The 24,961-nt window shown below is 35.4% G+C and overlaps 1 long non-coding RNA gene across 1 annotated transcript in view; it reads left to right on the top strand.

The window, feature by feature from the left end:
- Window positions 1-24,961, top strand: part of LOC132597026 (uncharacterized) — a 256,998-nt gene that overhangs the window by 20,073 nt on the left and 211,964 nt on the right. The window contains exon 3 of the long non-coding RNA XR_009563318.1: window positions 9,232-9,313. This is a non-coding gene — a long non-coding RNA (uncharacterized lncRNA). The remainder of the gene's footprint in view (window positions 1-9,231; window positions 9,314-24,961) is intronic.

Raw genomic sequence — 24,961 nt, 5'->3', positions numbered from 1 at the left:
ACACGATATTTGTTTTTCTCTTTCTGACTTACTTCACTCTGTATGACAGTCTCTAGATCCATCCACATCTCTACAAATGACCCAATTTTGTTCCTTTTTATGGCTGAGAAATATTCCATTGTATATATGTACCACATCTTCTTTATCCATTCGTCTGTCGATGGGCATTTAGGTTGCTTCCATGACCTGGCTATTGTAAATAGTGCTGCAACTAACATTGGGGTGCATGTGTCTTTTTACTTTATGGTTTTCTCTGGGTATATGCCCAGTAGTGAGATTGCTGGATCATATCATAATTCTATTTTTAGTTTTTTAAGGAACCTCCATACTGTTCTCCATATGGCTGTATCAGTTTACATTCCCACCAACAGTGCAAGAGGGTTCCCTTTTCTCCACACCCTCTCCAGCATATGTTGTTTGTAGATTTTCTGATGATGCCCATTCTAACTGGTGTGAAGTGATATCTCATTGTAGTTTTGATTTGCATTTCTCTAATAATTAGTGATGTTGAGCAGCTTTTCATGTGCTTCTTGGCCATCTGTATGACTTCCTTGGAGAAATGTCTATTTAGGTCTTCTGCCCATTTTTGGATTGAGTTGTTTGTTTTTTCAATATTGAGCTGCATGAGCTGTTTATATATTTTGGAGATTAATCAGTTGTCCGTGGATTCATTTGCAAATATTTTCTCCCATTCTGAGGGTGTCTTTTTGTCTTGTTTATGGTTTCCTTTGCTGTGCAAAAGCTTTGAAGTTTGATTAGGTCCCATTTGTTTATTTTTGTTTTTATTTATATTACTCTAAGAGGTGGATCAAAAAAGATCCTGCTGTGATTTATGTCAAAGAGTGTTCTTCCTATGTTTTCCTCTAAGAGTTTATAGTGTCTGGTCTTACATTTAGGTCTCTAATCCATTTTGAGTTTATTTTTGTGTACACTGTTAGGGAGTGTTCTAATTTCATTCTTTTACATGTAGCTGTCCAGTTTTCCCAATACCACCTATTGAAGAGACTGTCTTTTCTCCATTGTATATCCTTTCCTCCTTTGTCATAGATTAGTTGACCATAGGTGCATGGGTTTATCTCTGGGATTTCTATCCTGATCCAGTGATCCATGTTTCTGTTTTTGTGCCAGTACCATATTGTCTTGATTATTGTAGCTTTGTAGTATAGTCTGAAGTCAGGGAGTGTGATTCCTCCAGCTCTGTTTTTTTCCCTCAAGACTGCTTTGGCTATTTGGGGTCTTTTGTGTCTCCATACAAATTTTAAGATTTTTTGTTCTCGTTCCGTAAAAAAGGCCATTGGTAATTTGATAGGGATTGCATTGAATCTGTAGATTGGTTTGGGTAGTATAGTCATTTTCACAACATTGATTCTTCCAATCCAAGAACATGGTATATCTCTCCATCGGTTGGTATCATCTTTAATTTCTTTCATCAATGTCTTATAGTTTTCTGCATACAGGTCTTTTGTTGCCCTAGGTAGGTATATTCTTAGGTATTTTATTCTTTTTGTTGTAGGGGTAAATGGGAGTGTTTCCTTAATTTCTCTTTCAGATTTTTCATCATTAGTGTATAGGAATGCCAGAGATTTCTGTGCATTAATTTTGCATCCTGCAGCTTTACCAAATTCATTGATTAGCTCTAGTAGTTTTCCGGTGGCATCTTTAGGATTTTCTATGTATAGTATCATGTCATCTGCAAACAGTGACAGTTTTACTTCTTCTTTTCCAATTTGTATTCCTTTTATTTCTTTTTCTTCTCTGATTGCCGTGGACAGGACTTCCAAAACTATGTTGAATAATAGTGGTGAGAGTGGACATCCTTGTGTTTTTCCTGATCTTAGTGAAAATGCTTTCAGTTTTTCACCATTGAGAATGATGTTTGCTGTGGGTTTGTCGTATATGGCCTTTATTATGTTGAGGTAGGTTTGCTCTGTGCCCACTTTCTGGAGAGTTTTTATCATAAATGGGTGCTGAATTTTGTCAAAAGCTTTTCCTGCATCTGTTGAGATGATCATATGGTTTTTATTCTTCAGTTTGTTAATATGGTTTATCACATTGATTGATTTGCATATACTGAAGAATCCTTGCATCCCTGGGCTAAATCCCACTTGATCATGGTGTATGATGGTTTTAATGTGTTGTTGCATTCTCTTGCTAGTATTTTGTAGAGGATTTTTGCATCTGTATTCATCAGTGATATTGGTCTGTAATTTTCTTTTTTTGTAGTATCCTTGTCTGGTTTTGGTATCAGGGTGATGGTGGCCTTATAGAATGAGTTTGGGAGTGTTTCTTCCTCTGCAGTTTTTTGGAAGAGTTTGAGAAGAATGGGTGTTAGCTCTTCTCTAAATGTTTGATAGAATTCACTTGTGAAGCCATTTGGTACTGGACTTTTGTTTGTTGGAAGATTTTTAATCAGAGTTTCAATTTCATTACTTATGATTGGTCTGTTCATATTTTCTATTTCTTCCTGGTTCAATCTTGGAAGGATATACCTTTCTAAGAATTTGTCCATTTCTTCCAGGTTGTCCATTTTATTGGCATAGAGTTGCTTGTAGTAGTCTCTTACGACGCTTTTATTTCTGCGGTGTCTGTTGTAACTTTTCCTGTTTCGTTTCTAATTTTGTTGATATGAGTCCTCTCCCTCTTCTTCTTGATGAGTCTGGCTAATGGTTTATCAATATGGTTTATCTTCTCAAAGAACCAGCTTTTACTTTATTGATCTTTGATATTGTTTTCTTTGTTTCTGCTTCATTTATTTCTGCTCTGATCTTTATGATTTCTTTCCTTCTGCTAACTTTGGGTTTTGTTTGTTCTTCTTTCTCTAGCTCCTTTAGGGGTAACGTTATATTGTTTACTTGAGATTTTTCTTGTTTCTTGAGGTAGGCTTGTATAGCTATAAACTTCCCTCTTAGAACTGCTTTTGCTGCATCCCATAGGTTTTGGATCATCGTGTTTTCATTGTCATTTGTCTCTAGGTATTTTTTGATTTACTCTTTGATTTCTTCAGTGATCTCTTGGTTATTTAGTAACGTATTGTTTAGCCTCCATGTGTTTGTGTTTTTTATGTTTTTTTTCCCTGTAATTAATTTCTAATCTCATAGCATTGTGGTCGGTGATTTCAATTTTCTTAACTGTACTGTGGCTTGATTTGTGACCCAAGATGTGATCAATCCTGGAGAATGTTCTGTTTGCACTTGAGAAGAAAGTGTAATCTGCTGTTTTTGGATGGAATGTCCTATAAATACGAATTAAATCTATCTGGTCTATTGTGTCATTTAAAGCGTCTGTTTCCTTATTTATTTTCATTTTGGATGATCTGTCCATTGGTGTAAGTGAGGTGTTAAAGTCCCCCACTGTTACTGTGTTACTGTTGATTTCCCCTTTTATAGCTGTTAGCAGTTGCCTTATGTATTGAGGTGCTCCTATGTTGGGTGTGTATATATTTATAATTGTTATATGTTTTTCTTGGATTGATGCCTTGATCATTATGTAGTGTCCTTCCTTGTCTCTTGTAACATTCTTTATTTTAATGTCTCTTTTATCTGATATGAGTATAGCTGCTCCAGCTTTCTTTTGATTTCCATTTGCATGGAATATCTTTTTCCATCTCCTCATTTTCAGTCTGTATGTGTCCCTAGGTCTGAAGTGGGTCTCTGTTAGACAGCATATAGATGGGTCTTGTTTTTGTATCCATTCAGCAATCCTGTGTCTTTTGGTTGGAGCATTTAAGCCATTCACGTTTAAGGTAATTATTGTTATGTATGTTCCTATGACCATTTTCTTAATTATTTTGGGGTTTTTTTGTAGGTCCTTTTCTTCTCTTGTGTTTCCCACTTAGAGAAGTTCCTTTAGCACTTGTTGTAAAGCTGGTTTGGTGGTGCTGAATTCTCTTAACTTTTCCTTGTCTGTAAAGCTTTTGATATCTCCATCGAATCTGAATGAGATCCTTGCCAGGTAGAGTAATCTTGGTTATAGGCTCTTCCCTTTCATCACTTTAAGTATATCATGCCACTCCCTTCTGGCTTGTAGAGCTTCTGCTGAGAAATCAGCTGTTAACCTTATGGGAGTTCCCTTGTATGTTGTCATTTTTCCCTTGCTGCTTTCAATAATTTTTCTTTGTCTTTAAGTTTTGCCAGTTTGATTATTATGTGTCTTGGCATGTTTCTCCTTGGGTTTATCCTGTATGGGACTCTCTGCATTTCCTGGACTTGGGTGGCTATTTCCTTTCCCATGTTAGGGAAGTTTTCAACTATAATCTCTTCAAATATTTTGTCAGGTCCTTTCTCTCTCTGTTCCCCTTCTGGAACCCCGTATATTGCGAATGTTGTTGCATTTAATGTTGTCCCAGAGTTCTCTTAGTCTGTCTTCATTTCTTTTCATTCCTTTTTCTTTATTCTGTTCCGTGGCAGTGAATTCCACCATTCTGTCTTCCAGGTCACTTATCCGTTCTTCTGCCTCAGTTATTCTGCTATTGATTCCTTCTAGTGTAGTTTTCATTTCAGTTATTGTATTGTTCATCTCTATTTGTTTGTTCTTTAATTCTTCTAACTCTTTGTTAAACATTTCTTGCATCTTCTCGATCTTTGCCTTCATTCTTTTTCCAAGGTCCTGGATCATCTTCACTATCGTTATTCTGAATTATTTTTCTGGAAGGTTGCCTGTCTCCAATTCATTTAGTTTTTTCTCTGGGGTTTTATGTTGTTCCTTTATCTGGTACATAGCCCTCTGCCTTTTCATCTTGTCTATCTTTCTGTGAGTGTGTTTTTTGTTCTACCAGCTGCAGTATTGTAGTTCTTCTTGCTTCCACTCTTTGCCCTCTGGTGCTTACCTTTTTATAAACAAAGAAAATATAAGCTTTTGGGTTTTTAATTGTTTTCCCATTGTGTATAACTTTATATTCCAATGCCAGTAAACTCGTCATTTTAATAATGATGGCATCTATAATTTCTATCTGAATGTTTGAAGAAACCAAGTACTATTAATTAAAAGTTAAAAAAAAATTTAATCACTTTTGTAGCTTGCCATGGCCCATAAACCTTGAATTTTCCTCCCTTCTTCTAGTATTTTTCAACTGAGCACTCACATATCTATAAAAAGAATTATCACATTTACAAAGCTACATGCTGAAAGCATAGTGGTACCTGAAGGTCCAGTGTGTAATCATTTCTGAAAGTCCCAAAGCACATTAAGTGAAATTTCCCTCCTGGATTGGGGGTGTCTACATATGTAGCTTAGGAAATGTAAAGCCAGCTACAAAGTATTTCTCCCATCTCAAGGCAAAAGCAATTAGTATGCCAAGAAGTACGTGTCCTTCTAGGTCATTTTAGTTGCAAAGCTGTCTTTTTAAAGATAAACTGGGCTTTCTTGTGAAAAGAGACAGCAACATTCCTTTTAGTTTCTGATAGAGACACACACAGGCACACAGATACAGACACACACACAAGCAAACTTGGAAGTTAGAAAAGCAACACAATTCGTAACATTTCTGAATCCCTGGATTATCATTTGTTCTGAGATATTTTTTTCTCACTAACTGTAAATTGATATCTGTGTTTGGAAATGTAATTGTGAAACACCACTATAAAAGTGCACTGTGCTTAGGCTGTAATTTGTACGACATCTAGGCTAATGAACATGTATCATTCCAGCCTTTGAAAACATGCTGTTTAGAAAAGGAATAGTATCTTCATTACTTAGACTCTTTATGGTTTCCAAAAAGAGTCAACCCCAGATTGTCTTTGTTACTGTGGATTTATAATAAGGACACAGAGAAAGGAAAGTAGCAGGGGAAACAGCCTTAGTACCTTAACATTTCTTCTGGATCTCACACTTCCCATGTAGCATAGGTGGTCGCATGGAAAGGTGGAAGCTGAGCTCAGCATTATTCAAAGAATTCAGTCTGAGCTCCAGTAACCTGCTTCTTCCTGGGCACCTGGAATTTATACTTCCTGGAGTGTCAGTCTTATTAGGGTAATGTGCCATCTCAGAGAGCATCAACTTTCCTCATATCCAGGTCTTCACAGAGTGACTTTGGCTTGGGCACTAGTCACTGTTCCCACCAAAGAAAGCCGGGGATATTTTGTTGATGCTGCACACATGACATGAGCAATACTGTTCAGGAGAAACCACTTGGAACTGCTTTCTTTCAAGAAGCATACTGTGCAAGATTATAAGCTTTGAACTTAACTCAAAATTACTCAACTTTTTCCCAAAATTACAACTTACAATACATTTTGGGATCTCAGAGTATTAATTAGGGTTGGCTAGGTTATGCTGTGGTAACAAATAAGGCCCCCAAATTTAGTGGTTTAACACAACAAAGATGTATTTCTTGCTCATTTAATCTGATGCAGATCAGTGACTCGAGGGTAGCTTAATGCCACATATAACTCATCTTCCCAGCATGATTCAATCTTGTGACATCATCATCTCAACAGATAGCTTCCAGGGGAAGAAAGAGCTAAGCAAACTCACACCCATTCTAAATATTTGGATTAGCACCAATCAATTCCAAACATAGTCCATGGTCCAGAACAAGTTACATTCCTGTTTCCCACAGGAACATTGGGAATTGTGGAGAAGTGTATTCAGTGAGTATGCAATTTTTCTTTCACACTCAGTTTCTTATCTGTAAAATGGGCATGCTCACAATAATGCATAGGATTATTACAAATTAGTGCTATGTAGTAATCTAGGACTACTATATAACAAATTAAGTTATAAATCTAATGTGCTTAGCACATGTTTGTTATAGAGCAAGTACTAAAGAAATATTTATCCTCATTGTTATTTTTCTCTCAGAAAAGGAGCTATTGGTGTAGTCATTACTTATATTTTCATAGACTCTTTCTATAGTACAGCTTTCAAGATGACCTCAAAACATTTTCATGAACTTTAGATATGTTTTGTTTTCTTTCCTCTGTCTTGTCTTCTTAGTCACTGAACTGAAACCCCATAGTGAGATTTTGACAGTAGTTTGAAACACTTCAACATTAGATTGAATTATAATAATAACTGAGAACATATTTTTTTCAAGTTGGAACTTACTTTACGACTACAGGTACACACATATCAGGAATGGCTCTAGTTGTTGGGAGTCAGAATACATTTAACCAAAACTTCATGCTCTTTCCACAGATTAAGGAGCCAAATTCAAATTCATTCAAGGCAACATGTTTATTTTGTGCATATAATTGTACTATGGGAGCTAAGGATGACTCAGATATATCTGTGGTTTTACCATCTTAAACTATTGATGAATACATAGAACAAACATATGCATAATCATAATACATGTAGATTAAGCTCTAAGTATCAGCAAGAAAATATAATACCCAGTCAGGCAGCTGGGGAAGGTGACCTGAGAGAGGAAAGGTTTTGAGATGATATCACTGGGTATGGAGTATTTTAGAACGTGGAGATAAGGAGAAAGGCAAAATAGGCAGAAAGAAAAACACAAGCAAGAGTAGAGCAGGTCCTAGTCTGTAAGTAAAGAATGCTGTGAAGGGCACTTTAAAAAATAGATCAAGCTCGTGTATAATACTAGGGGACCTTGAAGGCTGTAATCACAAATACTGTTAACCTACTCAATAAAGTGGATCTGCAAAAGGTTTATTTAATTTTTCCACATTATAGTCAGGTTATAGATAGATAAAATTTTCCCTGCATTCTTTAGTCACTAGGAAATTTTTCTTGAATTGGGCATCTGTTCCAATATAAAAAATATGAAACTTTGTATCTTTAAAAACTTATTTGACCTTGTGTCACTGTCTTTTTTTTTTCACTGTCTTTCTTTTGAATACTTTTTCAATTAACTTTTAATCCATTTGAAACCTGATAAAAGAGATGAAAGAATATTCCCCAATATAGATAGTAACAGCTGATATGTATATAAGTTAATGCAGTAGATTTCCATTCTTAGACTTTTAGGAGCTTTGGAGGAGTGAGAGAAAAAGTCAAATAGAGAATATTTTTTTGAAAATTGTCAAGGTTTTCCACGTAGAAGTTGAAAAATATTTTTTAAAAATTAATAGAAGGCTTGATCCTTTTCATGTGTAAGAAAGTTTTCAGAAAGATTGCTTTACTTGTCGGATCTATCAGAGAGAAAGACTATGTAGATAGTATATTCGGCCTTTATAGTTGGAAAAATGAGAGGATTAAGTAGAACAGGAAAATAGTTTGAAATTATATTTGAATGATGTGTTCAATGTTCACTTGTGGAGAATACCATCACTAGAAACATCTTTGTTAGAACTGGAGAAACGAGGCCATGGAAAGGATGCTTTTCAAAATAACTTTATTTAATTAATATGTTCTCCTTTGTCATTAAGCCACTTGGGAAAAATCAGTTATAGATTCATTTAATAATTACCTTTTTAAAAAATGTTCTGGTTGACTAATGTTTTTAATTAACTATTGATTATTCATAGCAGTGTCCTGCAACAAATCATAAAGTGTGTATTTTTAAAATCAAGTAGTAACATAAATTATAAGAAAGTCTTGTTATATTTGCATCTGCCAAAAAAATAGGCAACTTAGGATAATTGTTGTCCTTTAATCTGTTTACACATGTTTATAGGTGCCTGGAATAAGTGCTCAGATGAAAACATTATATCTAAATGTGTCAGGCTTTACACACTGATACGATGCTGTAGGAACATAAGCAAACAGGATTTTTTGGTTCGTTTTTTTGGAGTGGGTTATTTTCTGCTATTTATTTGTCAGAGACCTATAATAAAATTATATTTTTGGCTTCATTTCGGTACAAAACTAGAAATAGTGATTGCTTCAGAGTCACTTAAAGGCATCTTCCTTAGAAACATCATGCTCTTGCCATTTTGCAAAATTATGTCCGAGAAATGAAATGATTCCCAGCATTCTTGAATATGTGAAGGAATTTCTACTATTTTAAGTTAAACAATGTCAAATTCTATTGGTGGCCAGTGTAAATGCAAACCTAAAGATGGTGTGGTTGAGAGAAATCAACCAGCATACTATATATTATTAGGTAGTATCTATGGAATGGCTTTTTTGTAATTTATTTCATGTTCTTAATAATTTTTAAAACTTTATTTTAAGCCAAATGTAGGATGTACCTACAATCTGAGATATTTTATATTAATAATTGTCAACCTGAGGTCAATGCAAACATTTCTTTTTTCTGAAAGTGACTGTGTAATGGGAAAGGGTACATTAATTCCTATCTCTTATTCTTTTCTTTGGTTCTATATCTAGGAAACCAATGCACTTCCCAGACTAGAGACTTGGCTTCCCAGAATGGAGCTTTAAAGAAAGAAGGAAGCCTGAAGAATAAACAGTAAGTGCAGGGGGATGCCATCAAAGATGTGAACTATTTGGTGAGTTCAAGATGTATAGTATCAAAACCAAGATGAAAGAATGGGATAAGGACCCACACACATTTTTATTATGTTTGATATTATTTTTAACAATAGCAGCATATTGAATTTTGCTATGTTTTACTCAATTTCTGATTATTATAACAATCTATATTAAGTTGAATTGAAACGACTCCTTTATTTTCACATGTTGTTGCTTCTTTTTCTAGAAGTTCTAATTCTTTTCATTAAGTTATAGGTCAATTCTTATTCAGTGCTATACAGTTTAAATTACTGTAGGTTTATAATGTATTTACTTTTCAGTGAATATAGGCTGTAGTGCACTCTCTCTATTTCTTCTCTTCCTTTTCATAGAGCCTCTTTCACTCACCTGCCTATTCCAAAGCCTGATACCCAAGGTATGACAAATCTCTTATATTCACAGTAAGCCACTGTGATACACATTCCCACCCAGACGGCTCCCATTTGAGTGCTGTGAGGAAGCCCCATCTCTCTGACCATCTACACCTTTTCCCTTCATTATTTCTTACACCTGGTCCAACATTGATGCCTCTTCAAACCCTTTCCTTCTCCCATAATTCTCAGCTCAGGATGGGAATGTCTTGTTCCAATAGGTGTGAGTGATTAATTGAGAGGAACAAAAATTCATTAGAAAATTAAGCTAGATGAAGCTAGAAAAGGGGTAGAGAGCAGAAATATTTTATCTAAGTAATAGGGAAGCAAACATGAAAAATGGAACTCAAAGCAGACTAAGTTTCATGTCTGTGTGAATGACATATTTATGACTATGGTCTTCATGCCCAGTAATTATCATAAGGAACAATGTCAGAAAAGTCCTTAAATCTCCTCTTTTCGTGTGTAAATAACAACCTCTGTTTTCATCTAAATGCAATAACCAGTAGATACTCATGAAAACCAGCCAAATATACTTTTCTCTCAGATATCATACACATGTATTCCTTTTTCTTCCAAAACAGCATTTTCTTATGAAGCCACATTAGTTGTTGACATAGTCTGTGTAGCATTTCTTCATAGGAAGAAGTTATTTGAAATTTTGCTGGTAGGCTTCCCCAGGTTTGTGCAAAGAATTACCATGCTTGTGCCTGTAGGCAGTTTTTCCTGTCTAATATATTTTATTCAAAACAATGATTTCCAAAAACTTATTTGCATATCAGAATTCTCTAGGGAGTTTTATAAAAGCTGGACAAACAGCTCTCTAAGCCTAGTGAGTCAGAATATCTGGGCTGGGAACTGTAGGTTGCATTTTTACCAAACGGGCAGGTTTATTTCCCTGAGTCTGGAAAGCACTGTTTTGAATATTTTCTGGATATGCATATACTGAACATCTTAGATGAACAGATCTTAAATCTGGCCAGTTTTCATAATCACCTTGGGAGCATTTAAACACTTATAGTGACAGGTCCCATCCACAAAAAATGTGATTATGTAGATCTTAAGATGGGCAACCAGAATCTATATTTTACAAAAGCACCTCAGATAATTCTTATCAGAGCCATACTTGGGAATGACTTTCTAAAAACACATTAATATCAGCCTCATCTTTAGTATTCTACAGTTTTGGAAATACCTGAATGTTTGCAGTCGTCTGATTTTTTTTAAGTCTACCACAGTTAATATATTTGACTTCTTAAATACCTAAACATGGAACTACCCTTAATTATTTTTAGACTCCTTAAAAATTAAGTTATTAAACTCTAGTTTTTTAAAAAATATGCTAAAGTTTTACTGAGATATTCAGTAAATTTTGGATATTACTCATATGTATATGTATACAAATGAAATATCTAAAGTGGGTCCCCTCCTTAGTTACCATATTGTCTTATTCAATCCCTTATAAAACATCAATTTTAAAAATTTGTTTATTTTATCTTCTGTTAATAGACTGTTAGCTCCACAAAGATAAGAACTCTCTATGCTACATTCACCACTGCACTCCTAGGGCCTAGAATAATGGTTGGTACATAATAGGGGTTCAGTACATATCTGTTTAATAGATAGGGTATTATATACGTATATGCTATTTGTGTATATATTGTTTATGTAAGCCATATGTCCATATGTGAGGTTGACATATTACCCAATTATGTGCACACACAATCCAGGTGTAATATCTTAGATGCTAATAAAAGTGCATTTTATTAGTCATGAAAGTTCTTTTATTCAAAGGCATAGGAATCTCCTCTAAATCCCAAATAAAAAGGGAGTAATACTCTTGAATAGATAGCCTCATCCCTTTCATTTGAAAGGGACCTGGAGGTTTTGATTTGGATATTCCATTAATATTTCTTTTCAGGAGGGGTCATGCCACTCAGGTGTTGTGAATCACTCTCACTTAATGTAGGTGAAAAGCCGCTGAATCATACTGAAGTCACATTGCCCCATGAGGAATGTGTCAACTATTTGCCTTCATTCACATAATGAAAAGTGTAGTTAATGATATTGTCACATTGAAAAACTTTAGAATCAAGTGGCTAAAAATACTTTCTTACCATATAAGGGAGTGAGGACACTAAAAGCTTACCTTTAAAACTATTTTTAAAGGATGAGGCTATTATAATTGCATCTTTTCTGTCTGGGTAATAGCCTTTTCAAGTGAAGAGTGCATTTCAGAGGTGTTCAACATGGCCGTTCCTTGGATCCTCAGCCAGGCTGTAATGCTGAGTGTGGTGCCTGGGAGTCTGGTGGATGTATGGCATATTCATTATGTTGTTCATTTATACATTCATTCTTTCAACAACATTCAATCTAGTATTCTTTGTATTCCAGGAACTGTGTTAAGTACCCTCTAGAAGGTGAGAGAGAATAATAATGATGGCTTCATAGTACATATGTTACATAGTACATAGTATAATGTTATATATGCTATGATAGTGGTATATATGCAGACTGCTCTGGAAATAAGAACAAGGACATCTACAGGCAGATGTCATCAAGGATAGCTCCCTGGAGTTCCAAGTACTTATGCTGAGTCTTGAGGATGCGTTGCATTTATCCATTCCACAGATATTTATTGAGTGACTTTTATGGAACTAGGCTACACTCTGAATATACTATGGGGGAACAAGATAGGCATGAACACTGCCAGTCATGAACTCACAGCCTGTGAGGGGAGACAGACATAAAACAAATAATCTCCAAGTAAAAGTATGTGATAAGTGAGGAAAATTTAATAAGACAGCATTGCAGATAGACCAAAATCTTGATAAATTGCTCAGGGAAAACCTCTCTTGGAGAAAATGATATTTGAGATGACATCTTAAGTGGAGTAGAAGTTAGCTAAGCAAAGACAGAGAGAAGAGCATACCAGGTAGCAAAAGCAAGATTCCCTTTATTTTACTCAAAAGAATTTTGCTCTGAAAAAAACCCCCCAAAAAAACCCCAAACAAACAAAAAACTAAAAAAGAATTGTTAAAGCATTACCTTCACTGAACATTTTGCTAGTATAAAAATTTTAGAACACCGTGCATAGTTACAAAAAAAATGAAGACTAAATTTTTTTGTAACAATGCATGTTGACAGATGTTAACTAGACTTATTGTGATCATTTTGTAACATATACAAATATCAAATCATTCTGTACTATACCTCAAAATAGTGTTATATGTCAATTATTCCTCAATTTAAAAAGGTATAAAAAATTTCAGAACACGACCAAAAGTGATGGTTTGGAAACTCCTAGGAAAAGAGCCTGAAATATCTTTTTTTTTTTTTCCTTTTTTGATTTCTTTCTCTTTCAAATTTTTTTCTTAGAAGAGAATAGAAGGTATTTTAGAAATAGTCATCAGAATGTTTGAATTTTATTTTGTTGTTGTTGTTAAGTTATACAGTAACTTCTGATTTCATGGTTTTATTGCTTTTGGGTTTTTTGAATTTTCAAATGTCAGCTTATACTTGGCTCATTGCAGCCATAGAACACTGTAAAATACACAAAGACCCAATGTGGAGTTACTGCCTTTCTAACTTTTCACTCTCCAACAAACTTTGCTGTTTTTTGCCGTCTGGCCATAATAACTCACTCTTGTCAGATTGTATTCCTCTCTGCCCGTCTCCATTTTCAGTACATTTCTATTCTCATTCAATATTGGTTATGCTGCAATATAGCACATTCATGAGATCTGGGCTTCTGGTCTCCAGTGATGCAAATGCTTTCTCATGTGCCATGAGGCAAAGGCTTTCGTTTGGTTTTAATCTAACAGGGCAATGGGTACATCAAAGTCTCAGAACCTTTACTCCAAGACTTCCTTGAGGAACTGACATTTAAATGGAGAATTAATGGAGTTGGTCATGCAATAGAGTGAGAAAGAGTGAATAAGGGAGAGAGGAATTCCAGGAAGTAAGAACTGGCATGTACAAAGACTCAGAGAATTAAAACACTGTAATCTATTCAAGGAACTACTCTTAGCTGTGTGAGCTACAGTGAAGTGTAAATATACAGAGGAAAAAGGAAGGTTTTAACATTTTTTTTTATTATTTAGAGAGAGAAAATGGAACAAAGGTAAAGGGAACATTTGTGGCTTTGATCTCTCCAGCACCCCTTCCTGCTTTGCCCAGCGATAGTGTCTTAATCCAGTTTCCAAGGCATTCAGCCTTCCCTTTAGCCCCACTGGTTTGAGTAAGAACTCAATCCACCTCTGGATCTAAGCATACTTAACAATCTGCTAGTTATATCTCCTTCACCAAAGTGACTGGTTCAGGGATTGACTTATTTACCCAATCAGGGTAAGCAACCTTAATTCTAGAACCTTTGCCCAAACTCTTGGGAAGAGAGTATCTCTCTTTCAAATGGGATGGGAGGTAGAAACTATAAAGGGTGGCATGGAGAAGGCCAAACATAGTAAATCCAATAGGGAGAAATACAGATCTTAAAGATGAAGAGAAAACTACCAGCACATAAAGACATTGTTTGAACCTCTGGGCACAGTCATATCCCAGGCTACATGCCTTTCAGTTACAGGAGCTACATCAAGTAAGCTTTATATAAAGTAAGCTTGAGTTGGATGTCTGTTGTTGCAATGAAAGCATCCTGAATAATATACAGTTTAATGGGGGAAGCTTTACTTTGCCTGAATCTAAGACATCAGATGATGTTAATCTGGGGCTCCTCAGATTAATTTCAACAGCACTCCACAGGTAGCTTTAGTTGTAATGAACCAAGTTAAGAGTTTTACATTATATTTGACTTACCGTTTTTTTAGTTATAACAGGAAAATACTCCCATTTATCAGCTTCCTAGTATTTTTTTTTCTATCTAGAACTTATGTCACCTCAGAACAAATGTATATCCTATATTGGAATGTCATTTCTGTCCCAAAATAATGTGTAGTAAACTTTTAAAAAATTACTTGCTGGGAAAAAATTTATTTCAGTCACATGCTGTCCCACAATAGGTGTTTTTATTTTTAGCATTATCTTTTTTCGTTATTTTCTAAACATTCTTATGTCGTTCAACTTATATTCCAGAATGTTAAGCAATTTTTGCATCTTTCTAAAGCCATTGGAGATTTAACTCCCTCAAATGATTGCCTAGAGCCTACATAATCTCCCTTAAATCTTCCAGGTTATTTGATCTGCCATTTCAAATGGTTTCATCAGCAATTTTTTTTTGTACTTTATCGGTCTGATAAACTAACTGGAACAGAAATGGAGGTACTAATGTAGTCAAAATAAGGAGGCTTAGTGAAGCAGGGCCTATACTGAGAGTTAATAGACATGTTTAAAGAAATTTTTTGAAAAGGCTTCTGTATTACATTCACAAATGAAACAAACGAATGTTTCTATATATTCACAATCTAATCCAGATACACAATTCATCTCATTTCCCTTAATTCCACACATAGTTTGAGATATAAAGGAGAATCCTAAACCCAAATGTTATGTGGATTTTTTAGAGGTACAGTAGAGTTGGTACATTTGAGGTAATGAGAGTTGCTTTGCATACAAGACATGCTAAAACGGGTTGATGAAAAGGGGGACTCTGACACAAAGACCACCCTGTCAAAAGATCCTTGTTTCTTAGAGGGACATTTGGACAAATGGCCAAGACAACAGGCCAAAGTCAGGCTTTGAAAATGACAAGGAAATGTGTCAGTTGATGGGGGAGAATATAGGGTTATTTATTAAGAGACTGGACTTAAAAGAATAAAAAAATAGAAAAGAAAAAAGAGACTGGGCTTAGTTGACAGTCATGTAAATTGAATCTTGACTCTATAGCTGAGTGGTCTTGGTCAAGGGATTTCACTTTGAACTTGGACAAGCAACTTCTGAGAGCCTCAATTTTCTTATCCTGGCAAATGGTTTAACTGCAGGTGTCAGTTTCTTCATGTGTATGAAGACTAATTGATGAAATTAACATTATCGAACTGTTGTGAAATGCAATGAGATAATTCATATAGGGCTCTCAGCAGAGCGTCTGACATATAATAATAACTCTGCAAATGTTAAATATTATCATGATTAGGATTAAGATGGTGATAGCCAATTGTGATTTAGAATTCCGGGGGTTAAGAGAATGTGAAGAATGAGACCCTGTTACTCAGGGAAGAACTAGCACTTGCATAAATCTAATTAGACAAAACTTTAGGGCAGGGGCTTAGTCCTAGAAAGACATTATGGTTCTCGAATAATTCTGCTGTCAGCAAAGTAGGGATAATACAAAGATGCTAGGCCAATATGGATGGGTTTTTGAGAAAGAAAAATATTAAAACTTTCTGTGTCTATTCTAGTGCCTACAACAAATTGAGGTTATAAGGAAATTCAAATCAGGCCATCAGTAGATCCAGCTGTGACCACTGGCATTGGCAGAGACAGGGAAATAAAATTAAATAATTCATGTAAAGCACTTGGCACAATGCTCCATAAACAGGATTTGTAATTGTTGTGTTTTCCTTGAAATAGTTTCTACTCTTGACATCCCTGATAACAAAGGTTGCCAGATTTAGCAAATAAAAAATAAAGGATTCTCAGTTACATTTGTATTTCAGATAAGTGATGAATAATTTTTAGTATTTCTCCGATAGTGCATATACTTAGGAGCTTTACTAATCGATAATCCACACTTTTTTCCCTGCTATACCTTCTCAGTCTTCTCTGGTGGCTTCTTTTTTTTTATTGGAGTATAATTGCTTTACAATGGTGTGTTAGTTTCAGCTTCACAACAAAATGAATCAGTTATATACATACATATGTTCCCATATCTCTTCCCACTTGTGTCTCCCTCCCTCCCTCCCTCTGGTGGCTTCTTGAGTTACATGGACCTTTTATGCTACATGAGAAACTTCTTACTACCTTGTAAGGTTTGCATATTGTATTCTCTTTGCCTAGAAAAGATCATTCTTCTACTGTTGGCCTGGCCATATGATTCTCATCTTTTAAGTCTTGGAACACTCAGATTAAACCCCAGACTAGGTTCAATTCTTTATTGTGCAGTTTCGCAATACACTTTGTAATGCATATTACACTTACATTTAAAGGATGTCTGTTTCCCTTTCTAAACTAAACTCCATGGGGCAAGAATTATATGTGACCAAATCTCTACTGAGCTGCTCAAACGCAGCACAGGAAACCCACTCAATAAACATTTGTAGAATATGGAGGGAAAAATAATTGTTGTTATTATTATTTATCTTTTAAAAACAGTTTTATTGAGGTATAATTTTCATAGAGTAATCAGTAACTCCATATTTAAAATGTACAGCTGACACATGTACACACCCATTAATCATCACCATAAAGTAGTAAACATATCCATTACCCCAGAAAGTTTTCTCATGCCCTTCTGTAATCCCTCCCTCCTCCCCTTCCCAGTGCCCGAACTCAGCTTCTTTTTACCTATAGATTAGTTTTCATTTTCTAGAGTTTTAAGTAAAAGAGATCATCATACAGTATTACTTTTTAAAATCTGATTTCTTTCGCTCAGCCTAATTATTTTGAGAGCCATCTGTGTTGTTGTATGTAATATCAGCCTATTTTGGTCAAGAAGGTTCATTTAACTGTTAAAAAAGATGGAAGTTCCAGTGATTCATGATAATTTTCTTCTCCTAACAGGAGAAAGCTCAAAATTGTTCTTTTCTAGAGTATTCCTAGGGAAATATTGCTCAACACTAAAAAAGAATTAACCATTGATACATGCAACAACACAGATGATTCTCAAAATAATTATGCTGAATGAAAGAAGCCAGAGTATGATAATTTTTAACAAGCATTAGCCTTTGCTTTGCATGGCAGATTTATTCAGTGTATTTCAAAGACACTAAGAAGCCCCCTCCTATGACACACTAATAAGATACTAATCAACAGTAAGTTTGTATTGGGTAGCGGTCAGTTCTAGTTTCTAGTGTAATAACAAACATTTAATGAGCACCTGCAATGTCCCAGGTGTTTTTGAGGTGCTTAAAATATCTAATTTTATCCATAGCCTACTCTAATAATATCAGTACTAGCTCAGAGAATACTAATTAATGATCCAGAATTATATCTGCTTAATTTTATATTTGGCAGGTTACTGATATTTGGAACAAATTAATTATTAACAAAGGACATCACTCTGTATAGGTAGGACCATTCAAGAATGAAGTAACAAAACAGTTTTTTGTTTTTTTTTAACATCTTTATTAGAGTATAATTGCTTTACAGTGGTTTGTTAGTTTCTGCTTTATAACAAAGTGAATCAGTTATACATATACATATGTCCCCATATCTCTTCCCTCTTGCATCTCCTTCCTGCCCACCCTCCCTATCCCACCCTCCCTATCCCACCCTCCCTATCCCACCCCTTTAGGTGGTCACAAAGCACTGAGCTGATCTCCCTGTGCTATGCAGCTGCTTCCCACTAGCTATTTTACATTTGGTAGTGTATATATGTCAATGCCACTCTCTCACTTTGTCCCAGCTTACCCTTCCCGCCCCCCGTATCCTCAAGTCCATTCTCTAGTAGGTCTGCATCTTTATTCCCGTCTTGCCCCTAGGTTCTTCTGACCTTTTTTTTTCCTTTTCTTTTTTTAGATTCCATATATATGTGTTAGCGTATGGTATTTGTTTTTCTCTTTCTGACTTACTTCACTCTGTATGACAGTCTCTAGGTCCATCCACCTCACTACAAATAACTCAGTTTTGTTCCTTTTATGGCTGAGTAATATTCCATTGTATATATGTGCCATATCTTCTTTATCCATTCATCTGTTGATGGACACTTAGGTTGCTTCCATGTCCTGGCTATTGTAGATAGAGCTGCAATGAACATTGCGGTACATGACTCTTTTTGAATTATGGTTTTCTCAGGGTATATGCCCAGTAGTGGGATTGCTGGGTCATATGGTAGTTCTATTTTCAGTTTTTTAAGGAACCTCCATACTGTTCTCCATAGTGGCTGTATCAATTTATATTCCAACCAACAGTGCAAGAGGGTTCCCTTTTCTCCACACCCTCTCCAGCATTTATTGTTTGTAGATTTTTTGATGAGTAAAGGAAGTTAATGGAAGAACAAAGAGACAATGTCATAAGGCACAAGTATTTGATATTTTCTTTTCCAATATAGGGAGTTAATTTCTGTCTAGCTAATGAATATTAAAATTATTAAAATCAAATCATGCTTTTTATTGACTGGAAATTTCTACTTATTATCTTTTGTTTTACTTAGCCATTAAAAAAATGACTGTAATAACTCATCCCACCTGAAATATTACAATTTTCTAAATATTTCTTCCATATTACATATTTTAAAATGCCAGTATAGGGCTTCCCTGGTGGCGCAGTGGTTGAGAGTCCGCCTGCTGATGCAGGGGACATGGGTTCGTGCCCCAGTACGGGAAGATCCCACATGCCGCGGAGCGGCTGGGCCCGTGAGCCATGGCCGCTGAGCCTGCGTGTCCGGGGCCTGTGCTCTGCAACGGGAGAGGCCACAACCGTGAGAGGCCCGCGTACCGCAAAAAAAAAAAAAAAAAAAAAAATGCCAGTATGTATTTAAGAACCGCTGAAGTCTTATAGATAACTTAGATACAAATTATTTGTTGTAAATAGCTTCCATAATGAGTAATCTAACCCTTGCTATGTGGATTTTTATTCAGTTTCTGCAAGTTATATTTCCTACCCTTGTTTCAAAGGCTTGAGATACATCCTTTTTGAGGCTTTCAGCTCCCTGTTCACAGATTACAAAGTGTTTTGAATTATTCAAAGACAAGAGAAATTATTAAATGAAGGTATAGTTAAGACGTTATCATAGTTACTGGACTATTTAACATACTTTCATAAGAAAATCAAGGCCACACAGACACTGTCAAATTTTATATTATTTATTTTATTTTTAATACACTCTTAGTACAAGTTTAATGTATTTACATAAAAGTGTATAAATCATAACTGTATAACTTAAGAATTATCACAGTGTGAACATACTTTTGTAATGTACCCTACAGATCAAAATTAAAATATTTCCAACATACCAAAAGATACTCTCAGGCTTCCATATCACTATCTCTACCGTACTCATCAAAGAGGAAAACTTTTCTTGTAACATTTTAGTTTAGTGTGGCTTTATGAATTCCAACGTTTGTTCAAGCCATTATGTGTTTGGTTTCAATATATCGCTGAACAATCTATGTGGCTTTCTAGTTCTGTGTCTTATTCTCTCCATGCCTCTTGCTTCTCATTTCAGCATTAAAAATTGTAACCATCTCTGAAGATCTTCACATGTTTCCTGCTCCACAGAGTCAACCCTTTTTGTCCTTTCCATACAATCATAAATGAAAGTGACCACTCCTATTCTAAAATTCAATGACGACAGTCTTTCTCTTATGACAGGATTACATTCTAGTTGCATTAAAATTAATTTTATACATGTTTAACCAGCGCTGCTAGCTTGAAAACAACATGAAGGCAGGGACTCTAATTTATTTTGTATTAGCACAATGACTTTTAATTCGTATACAAGCAATACATATTTTCTGAATAAAAAATAATTATTTTATAATTACAATCTCAGGTGAAGTCTTTTTACATTCCATGAATAAGGGTTTTTGATCAACTCATCCCTAAAGACAGTTCCTTTAAGAACTGAGCTGACCTCCATGTACTAAGTTGAAATGGCTTCTTAGTATTTTTGGAATACTATAAAACAGAAAACAGAGGTTCAAAATTTGTCAAAGTTAAGAAAAATGGTTGATGTGATTATAGAGCCCCTTCAATTGGAAGGCTATATCAAGGAATTAGTGTCAGCTGGGCTTCTACTCATAAAAGTTCACTCTTCACATTAACCCATCTGTTGATTCACATAGTAGGCTTGCTGTTGATGACATTCTGATTGTGCCATGGGAAAAATCAGTGAAAAAGCTTAAGGTAATTTAAAAGAAACCAGATTTTAGTTGAATCAGCTAAATATCTGTATCTTCTCTCCATGTTCCTCCCCCCACTTCAGAGCATTAAAATATTTTTATTACAGGAAAGTTTTGTGGGAGGGTTATGGGTAACCAAACCAAAGACCAAACCAAAGATGATTTGGTCTTTTGTTAGGTATCTTTAACAAGTCAGAAACTACTGCTCTAAAAGCTTTCATAGATGCTGTTCTTTTTCAGAAAGTGGAGTCTCAGTTCTTAGAACTACCCTTTAGGGTAGCCGCTTTATGTTAAATTATTTAAAAGTAGAGGTTATAGAGTTTCAGTTATGCTGTACAATAAAAATGCCAACATTTCATGAGATTTAGAAGAAGCATCTGTAAATAAATTGGTAAATTTTTATGTAAAACTAAGTGAAAATTGAAAAAAATCTAGCACCTTAAGCATCATTGTGACAGTTACACAGGAGCAAAACAATGACACATGATCTGTGAGGGTATATGCATTCCTAATAGTGTGCTACAGCCAGAAGGTGCAGTGACTGTTAATCTGTGGCTGCTTAGATAATGTTGTTTCCAGTTCTTCAAATTTTGCAAACAAAACTCTCATCCTCCTTTACACAGAGGACATGTGTAACCTTCCACAGTCACTTAACCTTTCTATGTTTTCTCATCTTGAAAATGATAATGTCATAATCAACACAGCTCCCGTTTGAGGCAATGTATATTTTCTTCCTCACTTTTGAAGACATTTTATATAAAGCAGTATGAGCTCTGCCAAGCATGCTGTGGTATAATGAGAATTTTTTATTAGAAGTCATAGTGAGAGGCTGGTTGGCTGACTTAGAGCACAAGACATAGAACTTGGATTGAAGGCTGCATTCCTATGTGAGCAGACACATATCCAGTTCTGTGAAACTTGATCTGTTCTCTGATCTCAGAAAGGCTTTTTAAAAATGACTGTCAAGGGTAAAGAAAAAAAATGATGAGGAATGACAGAGATTTTAAAAAGAATACTGAAAGGAAGGTCTTTGAATCACCCTCTACTTTGTCTGCCTAAGCTCTTTGCTTTGTCATATTTCAGAGCTATGCTTATAGAAAATCAATTTGGTGTTAATTACTTATATTTAAAATAATAGTTAAAAAAATCCAAGCTACGACAAAAAAAATCATAATGTGTTTGACTAATAGTTCATCTTTTCTGAGACTTTGAAGCCCTTTATAAATTGCCCTTATAGGAGGGCAGGATTTTAGTGGGATATACCTCTGAAGTTCTTGATATTCATATATAAATCTGAATTTTAAGAAAAACATATTATTTTTACAGATAAAAATTTGAAGAAAACATATGTACTTTCACTTGTTAAACTACTTCTGTTTCAGTTCTAGAAAATGGATCTGAATAAACAATCCTCCCTAAGTTTGATATCAGAGCTAGTTTAATTGGTACTGATTGACAATAAGGGACAGTTGTCAAGAGTGACTTTGAGGTCAGTAGGCCTGAGTGTGAGTTTTGGTTTTACTTACTTGGTACATTACCAAAGCTTCAATGTAATTTTCTGTAAGGTGAGAGTACAGTGGATATCTATTGTTTTAGTCAGCACAACTCCATTTAGCTCTCTTCCAATGACAGCTTCCTGAGTTTCTTCTGTGAACTAACCTCCCTTAGATTCAATGCTCATGTTTCAGAGGATGCTGAACCTGCGGTGTGGCTTTGAGGTAGGCAGATGATTTAGGCACAATCACAGAATATCAATGAGCAAGCAACATCCCAGGATCTTAGTTGGAATTACTGGAAAATCTACTAGGATGGCAAATCCAGAGGTGTGGTTAAATGTTTTTTTAAAGAATTTGCTTCCAAATAAAGTCAGCAGAATGGAAAACAAAACAACTGGAGAGTAAAGAGAATTCATGCAATATTGTTTGGGCATCTGAATCTTGCTGTGCCGGAAGCCAAATCCCCTCCTTACAATTTCAGTTTCATGAACAAATAAATCTCATTTATTATCATCATCATTATTATTATTATGAAAAGAGTGTGTTGAATACACAGAGTAAGATTTGTAATATTTATATTCTTCTTGTAGGAATTTTGTGCATATAAAGTATGTTTTTGCCATAGTGACTGGCGGGTAGGCACTCAGTGTGATTTGTTTGTGTGTTACCTGAGTCAATCTGAATCAATGGCTGAACCTCACTGACACTATAAACTGAAGATTGAGGGACCATGACAGTCTTCTACAGAATATTCTCCTAGCACTAATGAGCAACTTTGTGAAACAGAACAGATGATTTTGAAAAAGTTAGAACCAATTATCTTGAGCAACTTCCCTGGGATGCCTTTATGGAGCACATTCCATGTATCAGACATGTATTCATGCTCTTAGCCACCATCCATGCTCCTATCTAAAGTCAGACTCTCCCTTGACAATATCAATACCAAGACTATGGGACAAATGGCATAAAATTCATAAAAGGATATTAACCAATGTAAATAATATATATTTTAAAAAATCTGGATCACACAAGAACTAGAGACACTGAATCACATCTATTTAAAGATTTTCACCTGTATCTTTGGAAGGAGAAACTGAAAAATTATCTAATTTCACTATTTGAGTCCAGCCATTCTTAAAATTTTTTTTAACTTCCATCATTTCCAGAAACTTCTACATTTAGGGTACCTTTAAATTTTATTATATGCAGATCTGGACCAGGAGGCAGAGATCCTATCTGAGTATTTCAGATCACTATTCTGGTTTCCAGAGTGGGCACACCTGAATAAGCAGCACACCTTGAAGAATGTTACCTTAAAATTCTCAGCCATCTGGATCTATTACACTGTAGATATCTGCATGCAGAAAGAGTCTGGGCATCTATCCCAGTGTTCCTGTGCAGTACTCCTTTAACATGGAGAATTTGACTTCAGAAATGGCACAAAAAAATTGCATTCTTAAGAGTCTTATAATAGAGCTGTTAACATATTAGCAATCTGTTAGCAGTCTGGACTGTCATGAGCAAGAACCTACGCACAATATGAGCCATCGTTTATTTTTGACCACAACGAGAATGTACAACATTTATTTTAGTAAACTGAGACATAAAAAAAAACAGGTTGAGATGCACCAAATGGGGTACTGAGAGACAACAAAACGTTGTTGGTGCTTTATAAGGACAGAGGACAGACTAGGAGCTTGCAATTTGTTTTTAATTCTCACACATATAGTCAAGCCATTTCCTTGGTCACTCTAGGAGAAATATCAATTACTGTGTTACCTTTTTTTAGTGGTGATTGGTCAACGCCATTATTTACAATCCACAGGAATTGTTTTCCAGAGAGATACTCCATTGGTAACATGCCACAGTATGCTTTTAGCTGGTTGCTAAACACCGAGTTATTTTATTCCTCTTTAGGGATAGGGAGGTATGAGTCTACACGTACTGGTACATGATTCTGGCAAGACATTTTAAATGGGAAACTATTTAGGGTGAATGTATGCGTACCAGGGTGAAAATTGGGATGTTCCTGCAGAATATAACACACATTATCTGACCTCTGGAAGTTAATATTCTGAAGGGGAAAAGCCCATAGTCTTATTATACATAATGCACATACAACTATGGAGGTGGTATGTACACTTAATTTTTGAATTTTGGTCTTCCTCTTGGAATCAGAGGAGGAAAATTACTGATTGAAAATCAGAGGCAAAAGAAAACAGAATCAGGGTTTTGGTGTGAAAGCAGAGGCTTGATGTACAGTGCACAGATTGCACTTGCATAAGGATTACATATTTTAAGTGGATTTTTACAAACTCAAAATATAATGTAATCTTTGCAGAAGAATGTCCATCACAATTGGGAAGCAATTTCAGGCATAGTACCTTGCTTGATAGAGAGGTGGGATGAGAGTAAGGGGCATCATTAGTACAACAGAATACTGTGCAAGGTGAGAACTGTAGCAGTAGAGCTGTGATCTTCATGCAGGACAGGTAATTTTCCTGTTCGCTTTTCACTTCATAGCTTAAGTAAGAAAATAAGTTACTCTTTTTCCTTTCTTCTGCAAGTTTCTTTTTTGCAGACGTCCATAGCCCACAACCATACATGACTCTTTTCCTGAGAATCAGCTATTGATCCTCTTCTGTCTGACTGATAACGAAACTTGGATAAACTAGCCTTGTTAGGATGAGTCCTGAAGAGACAGGACAGGTAGGGGGAGTGCTGTTGGTTCACAAATGGGCCCCTCATATGCGAGGGCAAGGAGATA

Source organism: Globicephala melas, chromosome 3 (assembly GCF_963455315.2).
Source record: "Globicephala melas chromosome 3, mGloMel1.2, whole genome shotgun sequence".
Taxonomy (NCBI): domain Eukaryota; kingdom Metazoa; phylum Chordata; class Mammalia; order Artiodactyla; family Delphinidae; genus Globicephala; species Globicephala melas.
The sequence above is the reverse complement of the archived record's forward strand: the minus strand, read 5'-3'. Positions and strand labels throughout refer to the sequence as shown.